Below are 16,190 nucleotides of genomic sequence, written 5' to 3'. Positions count from 1 at the left end.
GGTTAGTTTTTTTTGTTTTTTAAATTAATTTAATAAATTGATTAAAACAAAATTCGTTAGGAAGAGGGGGGGATTTCGTGTGGCGGCGGCAGGGGAAAGGGAGGGGTTACGTGTGGCGACGGGAGGGTGAAAGGGAGGGTAGAGGGGAGGGGAGGGTGGAGCGGAGGGGGAGCGTAGAGAGGTGAGGGGAGGTGGAGAGCTTGGGCGGGTGGGTTGAGTGGAGAGGGTGGAGGGAAGGGGGAACGTAGAGAGGGGTACGGAGGTGGAGAGGAGGTTGGAGTGCAAGGAGGGAGATGGAGAGGAGGTTGAGACGGGCGTGGGAAGGAAGTGGCAGGGCGCGAGGGTGGATGGCGAAGGGCATGGGGAGATGGCGGGGGTGGGCGAGCACTGTCGTTGGTAGCTTTGTCATTGCGTTGCCTTGGGTGGGCGTTGCACGTGAGCGTCGCATGTCGGCGGGTCTCGCTGCGGGCGTCGCCGCCTGAGCAGCAAGGCCTAAGGCTCAAGGGCCTTGAGTGCTTGTCAATTAGAAAGGGCCTTAGGTCCTTAGTCTAGGGAGAGGCTCGTGAGTGAAGGGTAGAGAGAGAAAAAAAGAAAAGGGAAAGAGAGAGAGAGAGAGAGAGAGAGAGAGAGAGACTTAGTCTAGGGAGAGGCTCATGAGTGGAGGGTAGAGAGAGAAAAAAGGAGACGAAAAGAGAGAGAGAGAGAGAGAGAGAGAGAGAGAGAGAGAGAGAGAGAGAGAGAGAGGGTGGAGATGGGGGGGGTGTGGGGGTAGAGATAGTAGGGGGGAGGAAAGGGGGGTGGTGGAGATGGAAGTGGGTGGGGGAGTGGTGGAGGGGGTGGTGAAGAGGGAGGGGGGCGAAGGGTGGGGGTGGAGATGGGAGGGGGAGTGGTGGAAATGGAGGGGGGGGGGGGGGGAAGGGTAGTAGTGGAGGGGGTGGTGGAGAGAGAGGGGGGGTGGGGAAAATGAAAGTGGGGGTGGAGATGGGACGGGGGGGTGGTAATGGAAGGGGGGGTTGAGGGTGGAGTGGGGGTGGAGGAGATGGAAGGGGGGGGGGGGATGGAGATGGAAGGGGGGGGGGAGGTGGAGATGGAGGAGGAGGATTGATAGAGGGGGGGGTGGAGGGGGAGATGGAGGAGGGGGGGGGGGGAAAGGGAGGGGTGGAGGGTGGAGGGGGAGATAAAGGGAGAGGGGAAAAAAAAGAAAAAAAACTTGATGGATGAAAAACTTTGGCGGAAATCCAAAGGGAGGACGGGATGGTCACCTGAATGCTCTCCAAGTCTTTCTCGATGTAACGAGATTGTTGAGGACCAATGGACGGTGGGTGAATGGTTAAGTTATTGCTGCGAGATGGGCTCGAACTAACTTACCATGTGAGGATGGGAGTAGGGTGGTGGTCGATGGAGAGGGAGGAGTGTGTTGCTTAGGACTCAGAATGGGGAAGAGGATGGAGGCAAGATGTAAAAGAAAAAGTATGAGAGAGATGGGTGTTCTTTTATAGGGAAGGAGGGGGAGCTGTGGATTTAGTCAAACACATGTTCACCTTTGAATTTGTCTAAGTTTGACTAGGGAGGTGGTTTTAATTTTTCTTTTGGGTTATGGCATTCAGAACCTTTAATCATCGATTGCCCATAACTTTTGGTGGTTGTGTCAGAATGTGATTCCGTAAAAAAGGAGAACTGTTTAGAATTTCAAGCTCTACACTTTGACAATCATCATATGGTTTGATTTATTTCTTAAGGTGCTGTTTTTTCAAAAAACATGCATTTTTCCTAAACCGATAACGAAGAGTTTCAGCTAGGAAATTATTATTATTATTTACTTGAGTTGAAAATATTTTAGCTCTCTTAGCTCTTGAGTGATATGCTTATGAAAGTTCGAAGTAGTTTGTTTTTTACACATACTTGTGTATGTTTACTCGTTACTTGAGACGCTAGTCTCCTCAACAACGATGTCAAATGTTAGCTCTTTTCCACGGCTTCTGCGGGAAGAGCAATGTATTCTCAGTATGCAGGGTTCTGAGGCCTTTTGTCACCTACAGATATGTCAGGGTTGTCGTTTATAGTATACGTGTAGCTTAGGACCTCAAGTCGTGTTCTGGTGAGAGACGTAGACTTAAGTGTGGTAAGAAAACATAGTGCATGCATGTGTAAAAGGGATGTGTATCATCATGGTTGAGGTAATGAAGGCTTTCGTCTTCACTGGGGGTTGTAGGGTTTAGGAGGAGTTTAAGGGTTAGAAGTAGGTTCGAGGGTTTAGAAGAGGTTATAGGGTTAGGAGTTTCAAGGTTTAGAAGGAGGTCCAAGGTTTAAGGTTTAGAAGGAGGTTCCAGAGTTTAGAAGGAGGTTCCAAGGTTTAGAGTAGGGTACATGGTGGAGAACTCGTCTGCCTTATAGAACATGGAGATTAAGGGTTGAGAAACTAAGGGTTTAGGGGGAGCATAGGAGTGGGAGAGGAAGAAGGTGTAAGAGCATGGGAGAAAGAAGAGAGAGGAGGGAGGAAGAGGAGGAGGAGGAGGAGGAGGAGGAGCAGGAGGGAGGAGGAGAACGGAGGAGGAAGGAGGGAGGAGGAGGAGGAAGAGGGAGGAGGAGAAAGGGAGGAGGAGGGAGGAGGAGAGGGAGAGGATGGGTTGCAAGGTTGGAGGAGAGGGGAGGAGGAGTTGTAAGGTTAGGACATGCTTTTGGACGTGGAGTGCAAGAAAGCATGAACACTTGAGACAATTGCTTATAATACCAAAGTAGAGCTTAATACAATGCCCCAAAGAGTGTGGGCTTGATTCCATTATGGGGTATTTATACAAGTTGGAGAGCTTCTCTCTCTACATGTAGGAATTGTAAGACATTCTCTCTCTACATGTAGAACTTGCATATAGAAGTTGCATGTAGGAGTTGCATGTAGAACTCGCATGTAAAACTCGTATATAGGAGTTGCATGTAGAACTCACATGTAGAACTCGCATAGAGGACTTGCATGTAGGAGTTACATGTAGGAGTTGCATGTAGAACTCGCATGTAAGAGTTACATGTAGAAGTTGCATGTAGGAATCGTATGTAGAACTTGCATGTAGAACATGCAAGTTGGATTTCTAAGAGGGATTATTTATAGCCTTATGCAGGCACAAGTGGAGCTTTGCCGCTACTCTAAACACACATTCTGTTCTATCTAAGTTCATGTTGCACAGAGACAACAACCCAACAAGATGTACTAAGAACTACCAATCGGCCCCAACATTCAACCATCAACATTCACTTCCACTTCTCAACCTTGGCAACAAGCATCTCACTAACAAAGAAAATGAAGAAGAAGAGCAACCAAGCAAGTGTGGGTCCAAACTGATCTACTAGAGGCCCAAGGGTACTTTGAAGGTGAATCATACATTTGGGTTAAAAAAAAACCTCAACATCAAAAGACACCCCATCATGCAAACAACAAACCCCAACATTAGAGAAGAAAATGACGTAATCCAACAAGGAAGGTACAGTACCATTGGATTTCCACAAGATTACTAGAGGACCAAGGATATTACCTTGGAAACACTTATATTTGGATACCCAAGGTACTAGATGCAACAAGAGTACCTCCATCATCTTATAGCAGCAATGACAATCTGCTCCATAAAGAGACAATGAAAGAATGGAGGCCTAAGCCTCTAAAATCTTCATCATCAACAAATGAGAGGCAACCATCAAATTCAAGCCTATCGATTATGAAAAGTCAAATTGAAGATTGGAGAGCAGAACCACAAGATCCTACCTTGGAAAAGGTAGAACCATAAGAACCTGCTCACAAGGATAAGGGAAAAGTACTAATAAAGGAGGATCACACACCATGGATATCCTCTACCTTCTATCGGGTAGTTACGCAAGAAGCTTTCTAAAAAAAAGAGACAGTAACACAAGAACCTACTCGATCACTAATCTATCAAAAATCCATGGAATTCACTGCATCATCTTTGAGGCAAATAATAGCTACATAAGAGCCCATCTTGAAAACCAAGACAAAAATTGAATCCACTTTGGGAGCCACACAAGAACCTTCCATACTGAGAAATTTGACATCAATGATTAGGGTAGGTACCTAGGAACCGACCAGAGCAATAATGTCCATCACATTAGAAGTACCACAAGAACCTTCCAATGTGAGCAACGAATTATCTTCATCACCGACAACTTTCTCAATTGAAACTTGGGCCCAACAAAAGTAAAAGATCTCTGAGACAATGCAATCCTACTCGTATTTGATACATAATATATATTACTTTGTTACGGCGTGGTGAGTATCATAGAAGTGGTATATGTGGAAGAATGCAATTTTCAATGATGCAACACTAACAAGGAACATTCTAATAGTAGATCCACAAGAACCTGCTTCTAAAAATGGACTAGTTCTACAAGAACCTATTGCTGCTGTTGCATTCAAAGATCTCAAAGAACTTCAACCAATGTTGCTGCCAACGGGATAACAACTACTCGCCAACAAAGATCTTTATTGATGTCGTAGTGACTCTCCTTTGAAGTGATTATTAGACTTACATGAGGTCCCAAATAGAGATACAATTCATACTCCTTTGGTAGTCTTAAAATGATGTTCTTACTAGGTCTGTGAAGGTACCAGGGTGTAAGAGAGAGTAATGGAGAGTTCAAGGAGGATGGAGGCAAAAATCCATAGTTTAGAGAGAGAGAGAGAGTACACAAGAGAGAAGAAATAGCTAGAAGATCTATTGATGAAGAAGACCTACAACCAAGCTTGGGCAAAGAAATGTGTCAGGTCGCCATAGTCAAGAGATTCAATCCCGAATAGTTTTTCTGTTAGTATGCATTAGATACTGGACCATTGGCCTTCAAAATTCATCATCATCTTCCTAATGAGGTCACTCAGTAGTAACTCAGAGCGGGGACGAGCATTTTCTGAGCGAAATCTTCCGAGCGTCCGAGCGAAGGAAAAAAAAAGCTTCCAACTATTTATAAATATGGCAAAAATCGATCAGAAGAAAACATAGTTTCACTTAGAAATATGCAAAGTATTATAGCAATGCCTATTTTATACAAAAATCTTTAGGTGAATCTGTAGGAATGGTGAGAGCATAATGGGATGGCTTTTGAAGAAACCCACATGTAGAGTAGACTTCTCTATGAAAATTCCCTTATGATCCTTCTTACAACTTTTACTTAATAGGGGGTGACATTGAAAACCCTCTCTCAACCTATCTTCATGAAAAAGTTTCTTCAAAGAAAACTCATTGAAGCAAGCCATCCAGGTAGTTTCGCCAGCGAAACCCCTTTGAAGCAAGTCTCCCAAGGTAGTTTCGCTAGCGAAACTACCTTGGACAGCACTTTTAAAAGTGACATAACTTTCATATCCAATGTCCAAATATAGTCATTCAACCACTCAAATTGATCGGAACACGCCATTTGAGCACATCTATGGAGTTATATTTTGGAAAATCTTTCATATATAGTATTAAATATTACATGTATTTTATGAGAGTGATATATAAGCCCAAGTTAATACTTATTTATAGTAATTTAAACTTCTTTAGAAACATGTCCATAAATATGCTATAAAAACACTAAAAAGATATTGCCATATGATATAAATGTGTTAATAAGTAATTATATATGCATAGTATTATTACATTGAGAGTGATTATGAGGAATGTTTCTTAAAGGAATCAACACTTTTTTAAGGTAATAACAGGGGTACAAATGGATGTCTCTAAATAAGAAAATTATGTTGTGTAAAAATGAATGAGTGACTAGTCTGTATATTTTTATGATAAAGGGATCTAGTTCTAGTGAAAATAAAAGTGTAAAAACCATGTTTCCTAAAGAAAAACATTTTTAAAAATCTCTTGAAAAAACGCTCGGATAAACCTGCTCATAGGTTTTTGCTCGTAAAATTGACGCATCCACTCAGAGCATTTGAGTAATGGTGGCTCCAGTAGGCTTAATTTCATGAAATGGCATGGGCTAAAGTGAGTATCAAACGGGCTGTAGACGCCTTATTTCTTCAATTCCTCCTAGCTGGAAGTGCACCCTAACTAGGGAAAACTACAGTTGAAAGGGCAGGAGCAATGGTCCAGAGATGAAGGAGAATAAGCACTTGGAAATTTTGTGGGAAGAAGAGGAAGAAAAGCTTCAAAAACCTTTATAATGAAGAAGATGATGACATGGCACTCAAGGAGGTCTCAAGGAGAGTGAACCAAGGCTCTGATACCACATGAAGGTACCAGGGTGAGACAGAGAGAGTAATGGAGAGTTCAAGGAGGATGGAGGCAAAAATCCATGGTTTAGAGAGAGAGTACACGAGATAGAAGCAATAGCCAGTAGTGACATCATATGTGAGCTCAGTAGAGCATCTAGATCCACAAATCTCTCAATCAGTTCCATGATTCTCTCAATCACATACCACATACCTAGATTCACTCAAACACACTTACTGACACCTATCCAGGCACACCATGTGTTCACACACACTCACAACCTTAGACCTTAGGACTCTAGATCCCATTACATCAATTTGTCCTTCAGTCTGTTGGTCAATGTGTCATTGCACTCACCTTTTAATGCAATGATAGGTATTAAGGCCATTTAGGTGAATAGGAAGCCACTTCCAAGTGCTATGTCTAGGTGTGTCCATAAAGAGCAATAAAGTTATAACATGTGGGAGTCCTACCTCTCTATTGGCTTCAAGGTTAGTCCTAGGTAAAAATAGGACTAGGTGAAAATAGGCAGTCAATCCTCTTCAGGTCCTCAACACAGTACACTTATCACATCACCTCTTGCATAAGAACTCACTGGGGCCCATGGCTTAACCAAGTGATGCTAAGGCAAACAAAAACTCAAATTTGCATTAATCCCATGGCTCCTTGATCAAGAGGAGGCTGCAATTTTGTGAAAAGCCAGTACACCACTCAGAATCAACAGCCAAAATCTTGAATACCTAGAACAACAAGTGGTTCTACATCAAATAGCTCTAGAAGACACATTCAATTGCAAGGTGGGACATGAAGGTATCAATATGGGTCTGGATGAGTTTCTTGTGACCCTCAAAGAATTTTTCCCCAAATTCCCTTACTAACATCACCATTAACTATCTAACTTCCACTCATCATCTTTTTATTTTCTTTTCTTTTAGTTCTAGTTTTGAAGCCTTTCCTAGAATCCCCCTTCTATAAACCTCTTCAACCATAGTCTTCATTTTAACAGTTTGTATAATGCATTATCACATTCCTCTGGAGGGATTCAATGACTCAGTTAGGAGTGCTCCAAATGGCACCAAAAGTTTATTAGGCTCAAACAAAATTCAAATAGAGGCCACAATGCTATGTAATCAATCAAAAGGACTCAAAAAGGTCTCTTATATAGCTCGCAAGAGCAAGATGGCATGCCAAAAACATAGTCTGATCCGAATCCAAAAACTCTGAAGTGCCAGTTCCAAAAGAATCACTCATCCATATTTCCAATAACAATTCCATAACAAGGATCCATTACATCCCTCTACTACAATGTAGCAAAAGAATATCATCCCCATTAACAAAAAAGACTACTTTGCATGATCTTCATTGAAAAAACTCCAACAACCATGAGCTTTGTACGATCTAGGGCATGTTGACCAATTGGTTAACAATATGCCACCATTGGTAAGTGATGTCATTTGATGGATAGTGGCAAGTCCATAGAGCTAGGATTGTGCCTTGGATCCAAATAGGCCCAAGATAATTGTAAAAGAATGAGGAAAGAGAGTGGTATAAATGGAAAATGGTTGTCTCCTCCCCTTCTCCCTCTCTTGTCCCATCTCCCCTTTCCCTCTTTCTCTCATGGAAACACATTGCAACAATCCGGGAGTCATTGAGTGATGGCTTGTGCTTTGCATTGCTCTCCCAAGGAGTAGCTTGGAGTGGAGGATCCATTAGGATTCCTTCAAGATGCCCATGACACGTGAGTCACCGTTGAGGCTACACAAGTGTTCTTACTCAGAGGAGGTTTATGGACTAGTTAATAGCTAGAAAGTTTGTAACATTGTCACTCAAAACAATTGACAAGGTCGAGCAACCTTGTAAAAATATTTAGCATTACTAAAATGGAATTAGACTCATACAAGTTGTGTACGGTTTTGTATACATTTCCAAAGTCTCATCAAGTTTAGAAGCTTGACCCTCAAAATATTCTCCCAAATTTTTTTGTATCACTAGCAATATTGTACTACTGACTCTTCTAAAGCGTGTGGTATCCTAGTCACGTGCCCATTGTGAGAGCTTACAAATCCCATATTTTATTCATCTATAAGGGAAGGGACTTGTTTCATACTTTGGAAGTCTCCAATATTTTCATCCTAACATAAATGGGTTGTTATCCCAATGGTTGGTAAGCAACGTGCTCTACTTCACAGAAAAACCGAGCTCAACTAAGATAATATGTGAAGGAACATTCTAAATAGGATTGAAGACCACATAAGGGCATACTCTTAGTGAGGGTACCACCCTTAGAAGTGGTCAGGTTGTAACCAAGCCTAAAATCACTACTTTTCATTTATGGCAACCATGGAACGTTAAAGGAAATATTATAAGTATACTCTCAACCCTCACATAAAGTTCCTAGGCTTCAGATAGGCAAAAAATGACTACTCTCACTACTAGAAGCCATGGATTGCCACCATGGACAATTGTCTTATAGGGTTACCAAATGGCCTTAGACTCATCCAAGATGTGTAAATATTGGCGTACACTTTCATTTTGGTATAAACATAGAGGACCCAAGGACCCTCCCATTTGAATGTGGTTTAGAGGGCCATTGTACTACTATAGCTTCTCTTGGATCAAGATGGCACAAAAGTCTAATTTTTGTGTATCTTGCAATATTAGGGTCCAAACTAAAATCTAAAGAGCAAGAAATTTTTGATGGGTATCTAGTAGGCTATTACAAAATCTCAATTTTGGAGCATCGACCCTCCGAAATATTTCCCCAAAATATTTGTATCTCTAGCAAAATTGTACAAGTGCTCCTTCTAAAGCCTATAGTATCCTGCTTATTTGACTAAATCATGAGCGTGAGATCTTGGCACATCCATATTCTAGTCTTCTATAGGGGAAGTTGACCACATATTCTTCACAATTTTTTTCCTATTTTGGATGGCATCATTAGATTGGATGTGACTTGGAATTAAATCCCAAGGATGATGTTAATAAAGATAATATTCTAGCTACTACCCAAAGAGGAGGGCTTCCTATTAGACATTCATAGGTCATTACTAGATCTTATTTCATGTGTAGGAGGCCTTCATGTAATGAGAGACAAAACACATTTTCTTCATCTTCCTTCATATAATGGTAGAGATGTAGGAGAGTCTTTTCACTCACTACCTATTCCAATTGAGAGTGGGAAATTCATTTTACATCTTGAGTTGCAATTGTCTCCACCATTGAGTTTGGGCTCTTCCTCCAAGATGACCAGCTTGCTATAAGACTTCAACAAGTTCTTGGTACAATGCATGGTGTTTTGTAGCAAGGGATCTTATACTAGATCCTATAGATTTTCATTACCATATTTACAGGTGTAGATTCAAGACTTTGAATTGTTGAGATGCTTTGGCATTTGGTAGCAATTCCATCAAGTTCTAGTAGAGCTGCACTAAGACCTGGGCTCTCCTTGGGCTTCTGCATTGATTTCTATGTTGTCATCCACAAGCTACTCATTTTACTCATTTCCTATGTTGATTATTACACATTTTTGTTCTAGTTATTGAACTTGGTGTTTATCGTCTTTGAGGTTTTTGTAGCAACTTAATGTTTTTTTCTCGTGTTGCATCTATTTCTTCTTCTTTCTACATCAATCCTTCTTGTAAGTGGACTATTTCATTTTTATGAACACCACAAAAGGACTCATAGCTTGTAGAGAAAATGCTCTACCCCTTCCATTGCCTACTCTATTGCCTATTTTGTCACCTTGAACCTTGATTGTTCTATGGCCTCTTCACTAAATCAAGAGGAATGACCTTTCAAGAGAATAAATCTTGCTTTTTTGCAATCAGATATGCACCCATTTGATTTCAATAAAAAAACAAAGTTGATATTAAAGATAAATGGGCTCTACCATCTTGTGAAGCATTAGGAAAAAAGGGAGCTCATTTTGGAGCCTTTTAGGGTTTGGGAAAAATGTCTCTCAACTAATGAGGAGAAGGCCAACATAACGTAGAAATTCCACAAAAAAAGAAAAAAATATTAAAAAAAAAGTACTTTATGTTGCTACAAGTGTGTGGCATTAATGAGAAGATTTGTTTTTTATTCTTTGACAGTTTTCCTATCCCTATCAAGAGATTTGGATTCAAAATCAAAATAGAGCTCCATTTTGAAACCTTCCCGTGTGGTGACCCAAAACTTTGGTCATGCCACTAGGAAACGGTATGCCACTCTACTTGGTGAAGATGTGGATGTACAAAGTATCTCTTTGCCATGAAGACCCGCCTCACTAATTTCATGTGTAGAAGTTTTCAATATTGTGATCGTGGATGGCGGTAGCTGGAAAAGTATAGAAGTGGTGGTGAAAGGAGACGGGGTGCTAATGTAACCCAACAAGAGAAGAAAGCAACAATCAACTAACACTTTGTTGACTTCTTGGAAGGCAGAGTGAAAAATTTTAGAGTAAAGAAGGAAGGCACAAGATGCATCAAACAGGTTTGGATACAACATGTCTACATGCATTGAGAACTCGTATTACAAGATTATCATGCTTATCTTCTGCAATTGTCTTGGAAAAACTGGAAAATTGTGTTTTTGAGCAAATTAATGTGCAAGAGTCTATAGAATGCATAGAGAAAGACCAGTTTACAAAAATTACTAACCTTATTGGTATGTAGATAACATGAGCTTAATGGTTGGTGTCAGCTTGATGGGTTGAGCTACAGCTGTAGTGGGTCTGGGTGATGGAGCTTGAGCTGAAGTGGGTCAGTGTGATAGAGTTGGTGAGGTTGTGGGTGACAGTTTGATTGGTGTCAGCTTGATGGGTTGAGCTAGAGTTGGTCTGGGTGATGGAGCTTTAGTTGTAGTGGGTTTGGGTGATAGAGCTATTGAGGTTTTGGGTGACAGTTTGATGGGTGTCAGCTTGATGGGCTGAGCTAGAGCTGTAGTAGGTTTGGGTGATGGAGCTAGAGCTATATTGGGTCAGTGTGATAGAGTTAGTGAGGTTGGATAGCACAAGTCTATGGGAGGAAGATGAAAGTCGAGATGGAGATGACAAGGGCGATGATTAAGTCTGGCGGCTTGGTCTAAAGATAGGTGCAAGCAATCACTAGATACTTAAGTATCTTGAAGATTATTTTTGGCATGTGTGGCTGACAAGTGTGACTTGGATAGATAGATGTGCCATCTCCTCTTATCTTCACTTTTCTCCATCCATTCAATAGCTTTGATCTTGATCTTCTCCCACACCGTAGCCTCATCTTCTTCCTCTTCTTCATCTGGACAACACTTTAGCCTTGGCTTTATCTCCCACCATCATCCTCACCTAGTTACACTTGTGCAAAAGCCATGTAGAGAAAAGATACAAGTATTTAAATACACCATAGTCTTGATCTACCTTTGCAAGTGTTTTCTTGATCTGTCCAATTCCACTGCATCAAATCTTAGGCATTTGCTTCATCTTTTGCATGATCTAAGACCATTTTCTTTATGATTTACCTAAATTTATATGGATCTGATGTTTTATATGGAACCTGGAGATTAATACTTTGTGGCCAAGGGGTTTTCTTGAAAATGCGATTTGAGCATATATAGCTTAGAAACACCCCATATCACATTTATGGGCAAAATATGTTTCTATTGCACCTAGTCCCATGGATTTGATTGATCCATCTTTTGGGTCCATAGTACTATTTCATAAACAAAAGTATTGATGGAACAACAAGAAGGATTCAAAAACTGAAGCAAAATGGAGACATTTATTCAAGAGAGGAGAGGCCCTTATAAGGGCAACTGATACAATGCATGTGCCCCAAAGGAGAGCATCTCCAGATCCACAAATCACTCCACTGATCTCTCAATCAAACCCATGAATCTCTCAATCACACCTAATAGAACCTGCTACCATCTAACCTGGTCACACTAACCACCATGTGGTGACACACAAACTCACATAAACCTTGTACCCCTTGGTACACCCCATTACATCAATTTGTCCTTCATTCCCCCCCACAAATTGATGATCTCATCCCTCAATAGTAGTACATGGGATGCTCCATGGCTTGCCCACCATCATGTAGCAAAACACATGGCCCCGACCTGTGACTCACACCTAGGACTCCTGGTTTACAACTGGAGGAATGGACAATGACTATGTATGGAAATACCCATGGATCCAACAAGATAAAACCTCAAACGAAGGACTAACAATCATTTAAGGATGGACTATCCATGGCAGAGAACCATTATTGACCACACACACAATACAACATAAAAAACATATGGGTCATCACCCTTGTCAAGATTGATTTGGGTGGTGAAAGTAGTGAGAGCGTTAACATCCTCTGCTTCTTCTTCTTTTTCTTTCTCTGCTTCTTTCACAAGGTTTGCTGAACATTTATTCTTTGCTTAGCACTCTTTCTCAAAATGTCAAGGTTTTCCACAAAAGTTGCACTTCATCTTGCTCTTGCTGGGTAGATCCCTTGAAGTTGCTTTTGGCCAAATATGCCCCATGTTCTTTGTAGTCATTCCTCTATTTGATTTTCCTTTCCTCTTCCAAGAGAGATGCCTCAATTTCCACCAAAATAATCTCTAGTATATTGGTGAGAGTAGTGACAATAGTGCCATATTCCTCAGTTAGGCTTTTGAGTAAGATAGCAATTACAATGTCATCATCAAGATTAAACTTAATGCTAGCTAACTGAGTTAGTATGCTCTTCATGGAGTTTAAATGTGAAGAGATAGATTCTCCTCTATCCAATTTCAGATCAAAAAATTTAATGAGCAAGCTAAACTTGGAGCACTTCCCCTGTGCTCCAAAGACAAGCTCAAGATGACTCCATGCAGCATGAGCAGTCTCACAGCCATCAATGTGGTGGATAAAAGAATCACTCAATCCAAGAGAAATTATGGCTAGTGCCTTTCCATCCTTAGGGAGCCATAAAGCTTCTCCTTCCCTAGTGGTTGGTTTGTTTTCTTTCCATTAGCCACATTCCAGATCCCCTTTTTCATGAGAATAAATTTTAGTTTGGTCTGCCAAGTATGAAAACCCTTTTCCTCAAACTTATCTATCTTGGTTTTGGAGGCCATAGGGAAGGCCTTACCAAGATTGGCAGTGTCTAATCCCTTTACAATTCAAAAAGAACCATCACCATATAGATGCATGTTACAAGCAATGAAATCTGAAAAGCCAAGGTCCTTTACATATTGATAATAGTGAGGGACTTGGGATTGGCCTTGGAGTTTAGTGACCTTCTTATTGTTATATCTTGGAGTTTTCTTCTTCTTTATCTTTCTAACACATGGAGTGTTGCTAAAACCACAAGAAGAAGGCATGTTCAAAAACTATCTTTCCATGAATGCAAAGCTATGAAGGAAAGATTGTCAAGATACCAAGTAGAATGTTTGCAGGTGAATGAGACTCCCACAAGTTCAATGGCTCAACTCTAGCACTCTAGCATAGTCAGTCCTAAAAATTCTTGCAATCAAACTAAGAAGCCCCAAATCTTAGTTGACTTGGTCAACCCTCCAATTCACAAAACTATCAAAATCTGAACTCAGAACTGAGCAAAGATTGGAGGCTGAAATTCAAGTTGTAGAAGAACGCATTGAAGGGGATTTTGCAATGGAATGAAAGCTCTTTTACTAGAGAGAGTCCCCTAGAAAAGAGTTACGCAATGTTGCATTGGGTTGCCTGAGAGAGGTGCACCCTTTTGACTAGTTTTGCTTAGGGAATAGTTGCATGTAGAGGGAGAAAAATCTTAAGGAAAAAACGTGGGAAGAGAGGGGAGAAATCCTTCATTTTGGAAGAAGATGATGACATGGCACTCAAAGAGGGCTCAAGGAGGGTGGACGTGAATTTGATACCACATGATGGAACAGCAAGAAGGATTCAGCAAATGAAGCAAAATGGAGATATTTATTCAAGAGAGGAGAGGCCCTTATAAGGGCAACTGATACAATGCATGTTCCCCAAAGGAGAGCATCTCCAGATCCACAAATCACTCCACTGATCTCTCAATCAAGCCCATGAATCTCTCAATCACACCTAATAGAACATTCTACCACCTAACTTGGTCACACTAACCACCATGTGGTGATACACAAACTCACACAAACCTTGTACCCCTTGGTACACCCCATTACATCAATTTTTCCTTCAAGTATTTGCTAGAAAACACGATTTCACTGTATTTAGTTAGAAAGACCCTCATATCGCATTTATATGCAAACTTTCAAAGAGGAGGACCTAACCATTCAGGTGATGCAGGTGCTTCAGCAAGAACAGTCACAAAGACTATTGACCTGTCAAACTATGCTGTAAGGGAGGAGGAATCTCCTGGTGAGAATTTCTTTTTGAGTGCTTCTGTTTCATTTAGCTACATGCGCAAGACTCAAATTTAATTTTGTATGATGCAGTCAAGAGAAGAGAGAGAGAAGAAAGCCCAATGAGAAGGGTTCAGACAAAGGTGGACAGGAAATTGCTAAGGGAAAGGAGAAGGAGGAAAAGAAGTCACCCCAACTGCAACTCTTCAAATTTTTACAAAAAAATGAATGTTAAATGCAGTATCACAAATACCATGATATGTTAAATAAGGAGATGGATTTGTAGTCTCTTCTGGCTCAACACAAGGATTTTCTTGGAGAGGTGTATGAGTTCTTTAACAAGCTTCCAGTTGAAGGATCTAAAGTTATCAATCGTAAGACTTTTGTACATATCAAGGACATTGCCAGAAATGAGACGATCAAATGCACAAGCTCTTTGATAGTTTTGAAGACTGCCACAAGGAAATCTACACTATACACAAGGGCAATTGCTGGATACTTGAAGAGTCACTTGCATTTGCCATGTATGTATACTATGCTAATGGGTCAATTGAGGAGACAAACGATAGTGATGAGGAAGAGGAAACAAAAGATAAGTCGGATCTACCAGATGCAGAAGAGAAGATCAACCCAAAAGAGGAGAAGCTTGCAGTTGCAACATTGGATCTAGTAGCCTTAAAAAATGAGTGATACAGTGATCTAGTGGATCTAATGATCCAGATTTTTAAAGATCCTTTGTAATATGTACATCTTCTCCATGGAGACCAAATTTTGATAGCATTTCTTCTAATGATTGTAGTGCCTCTTTTCTTCTGCTCTCAGGGCGAAGTTTCCATGCAAATCCAATAAAAAAACTAGTTTCTCAATGATCCTACATAATGCATGCAATGTACAAATGTGAACATTGCATAATGGCATCTCAAGAACTGCTTTGAAATTATTGTTTACTTTATCTTTGTTGGGTGCTCTTTTCCACCTTTTAGAATCTAAGACATGTGCTGGTTCGTTGCAGTATAAGCAAGGAGACTTTGAGTTACCCCCTTTGCTTATATTGAACATACACTTCAGTGTCTTCAGGTCACTTGCCATATGCCATTCAATTTGAAAATCACCCTTCCTTGGAACATGAATATGATGTCCTTGGACTTGACTCTTTATAATTGATGGTATATCTATTTGATGAAATACCCAATAAAGTACTGCATGGTCCTCAGTCTTCACCTGTAATTTAAAAGCATAGGTTTGCAAGATATATGATATAAATTTTATAAAAAATTGAGCAAAGACTAGTTTGGAAAGTGATAGTTTACATACCTCGAATGAGCCCAACTACCATACGTGCTTTTTTGATTGGACACTGAAGTACTTTGAGCTAGACTTTGTGATCGATTGATCAAGTGCTTGATTCATCAAAGTGATAGAAACTCTCTCTATCTTTTTTTCCTTGACAATTTCACACTCATCGAGCTTCACAACAAATTTCAAAACCCTTTACATTCTTCAAATGTGATACTGTAGAATTAACCATTAGTCTCTGCAATTGTTCAAGATCTACAAAAATATTATTCCAAGCATTATATGTAGTGCTTCCCTTTTCACTTTCATATACACTTTCGATATGAAAGTATTGTCCAATGAACTTATCAATTTATTGGTTGAGATGACCTCGTTCCTTCCACACTTCTGTTGGTG

Source organism: Dipteris shenzhenensis, chromosome 25 (genome assembly GCF_047967505.1).
Source record: "Dipteris shenzhenensis isolate YYH24624 ecotype China chromosome 25, Dip_SZ_1.0, whole genome shotgun sequence".
NCBI classification, from domain to species: domain Eukaryota; kingdom Viridiplantae; phylum Streptophyta; class Polypodiopsida; order Gleicheniales; family Dipteridaceae; genus Dipteris; species Dipteris shenzhenensis.
This window is presented reverse-complemented; position numbering follows the sequence as displayed.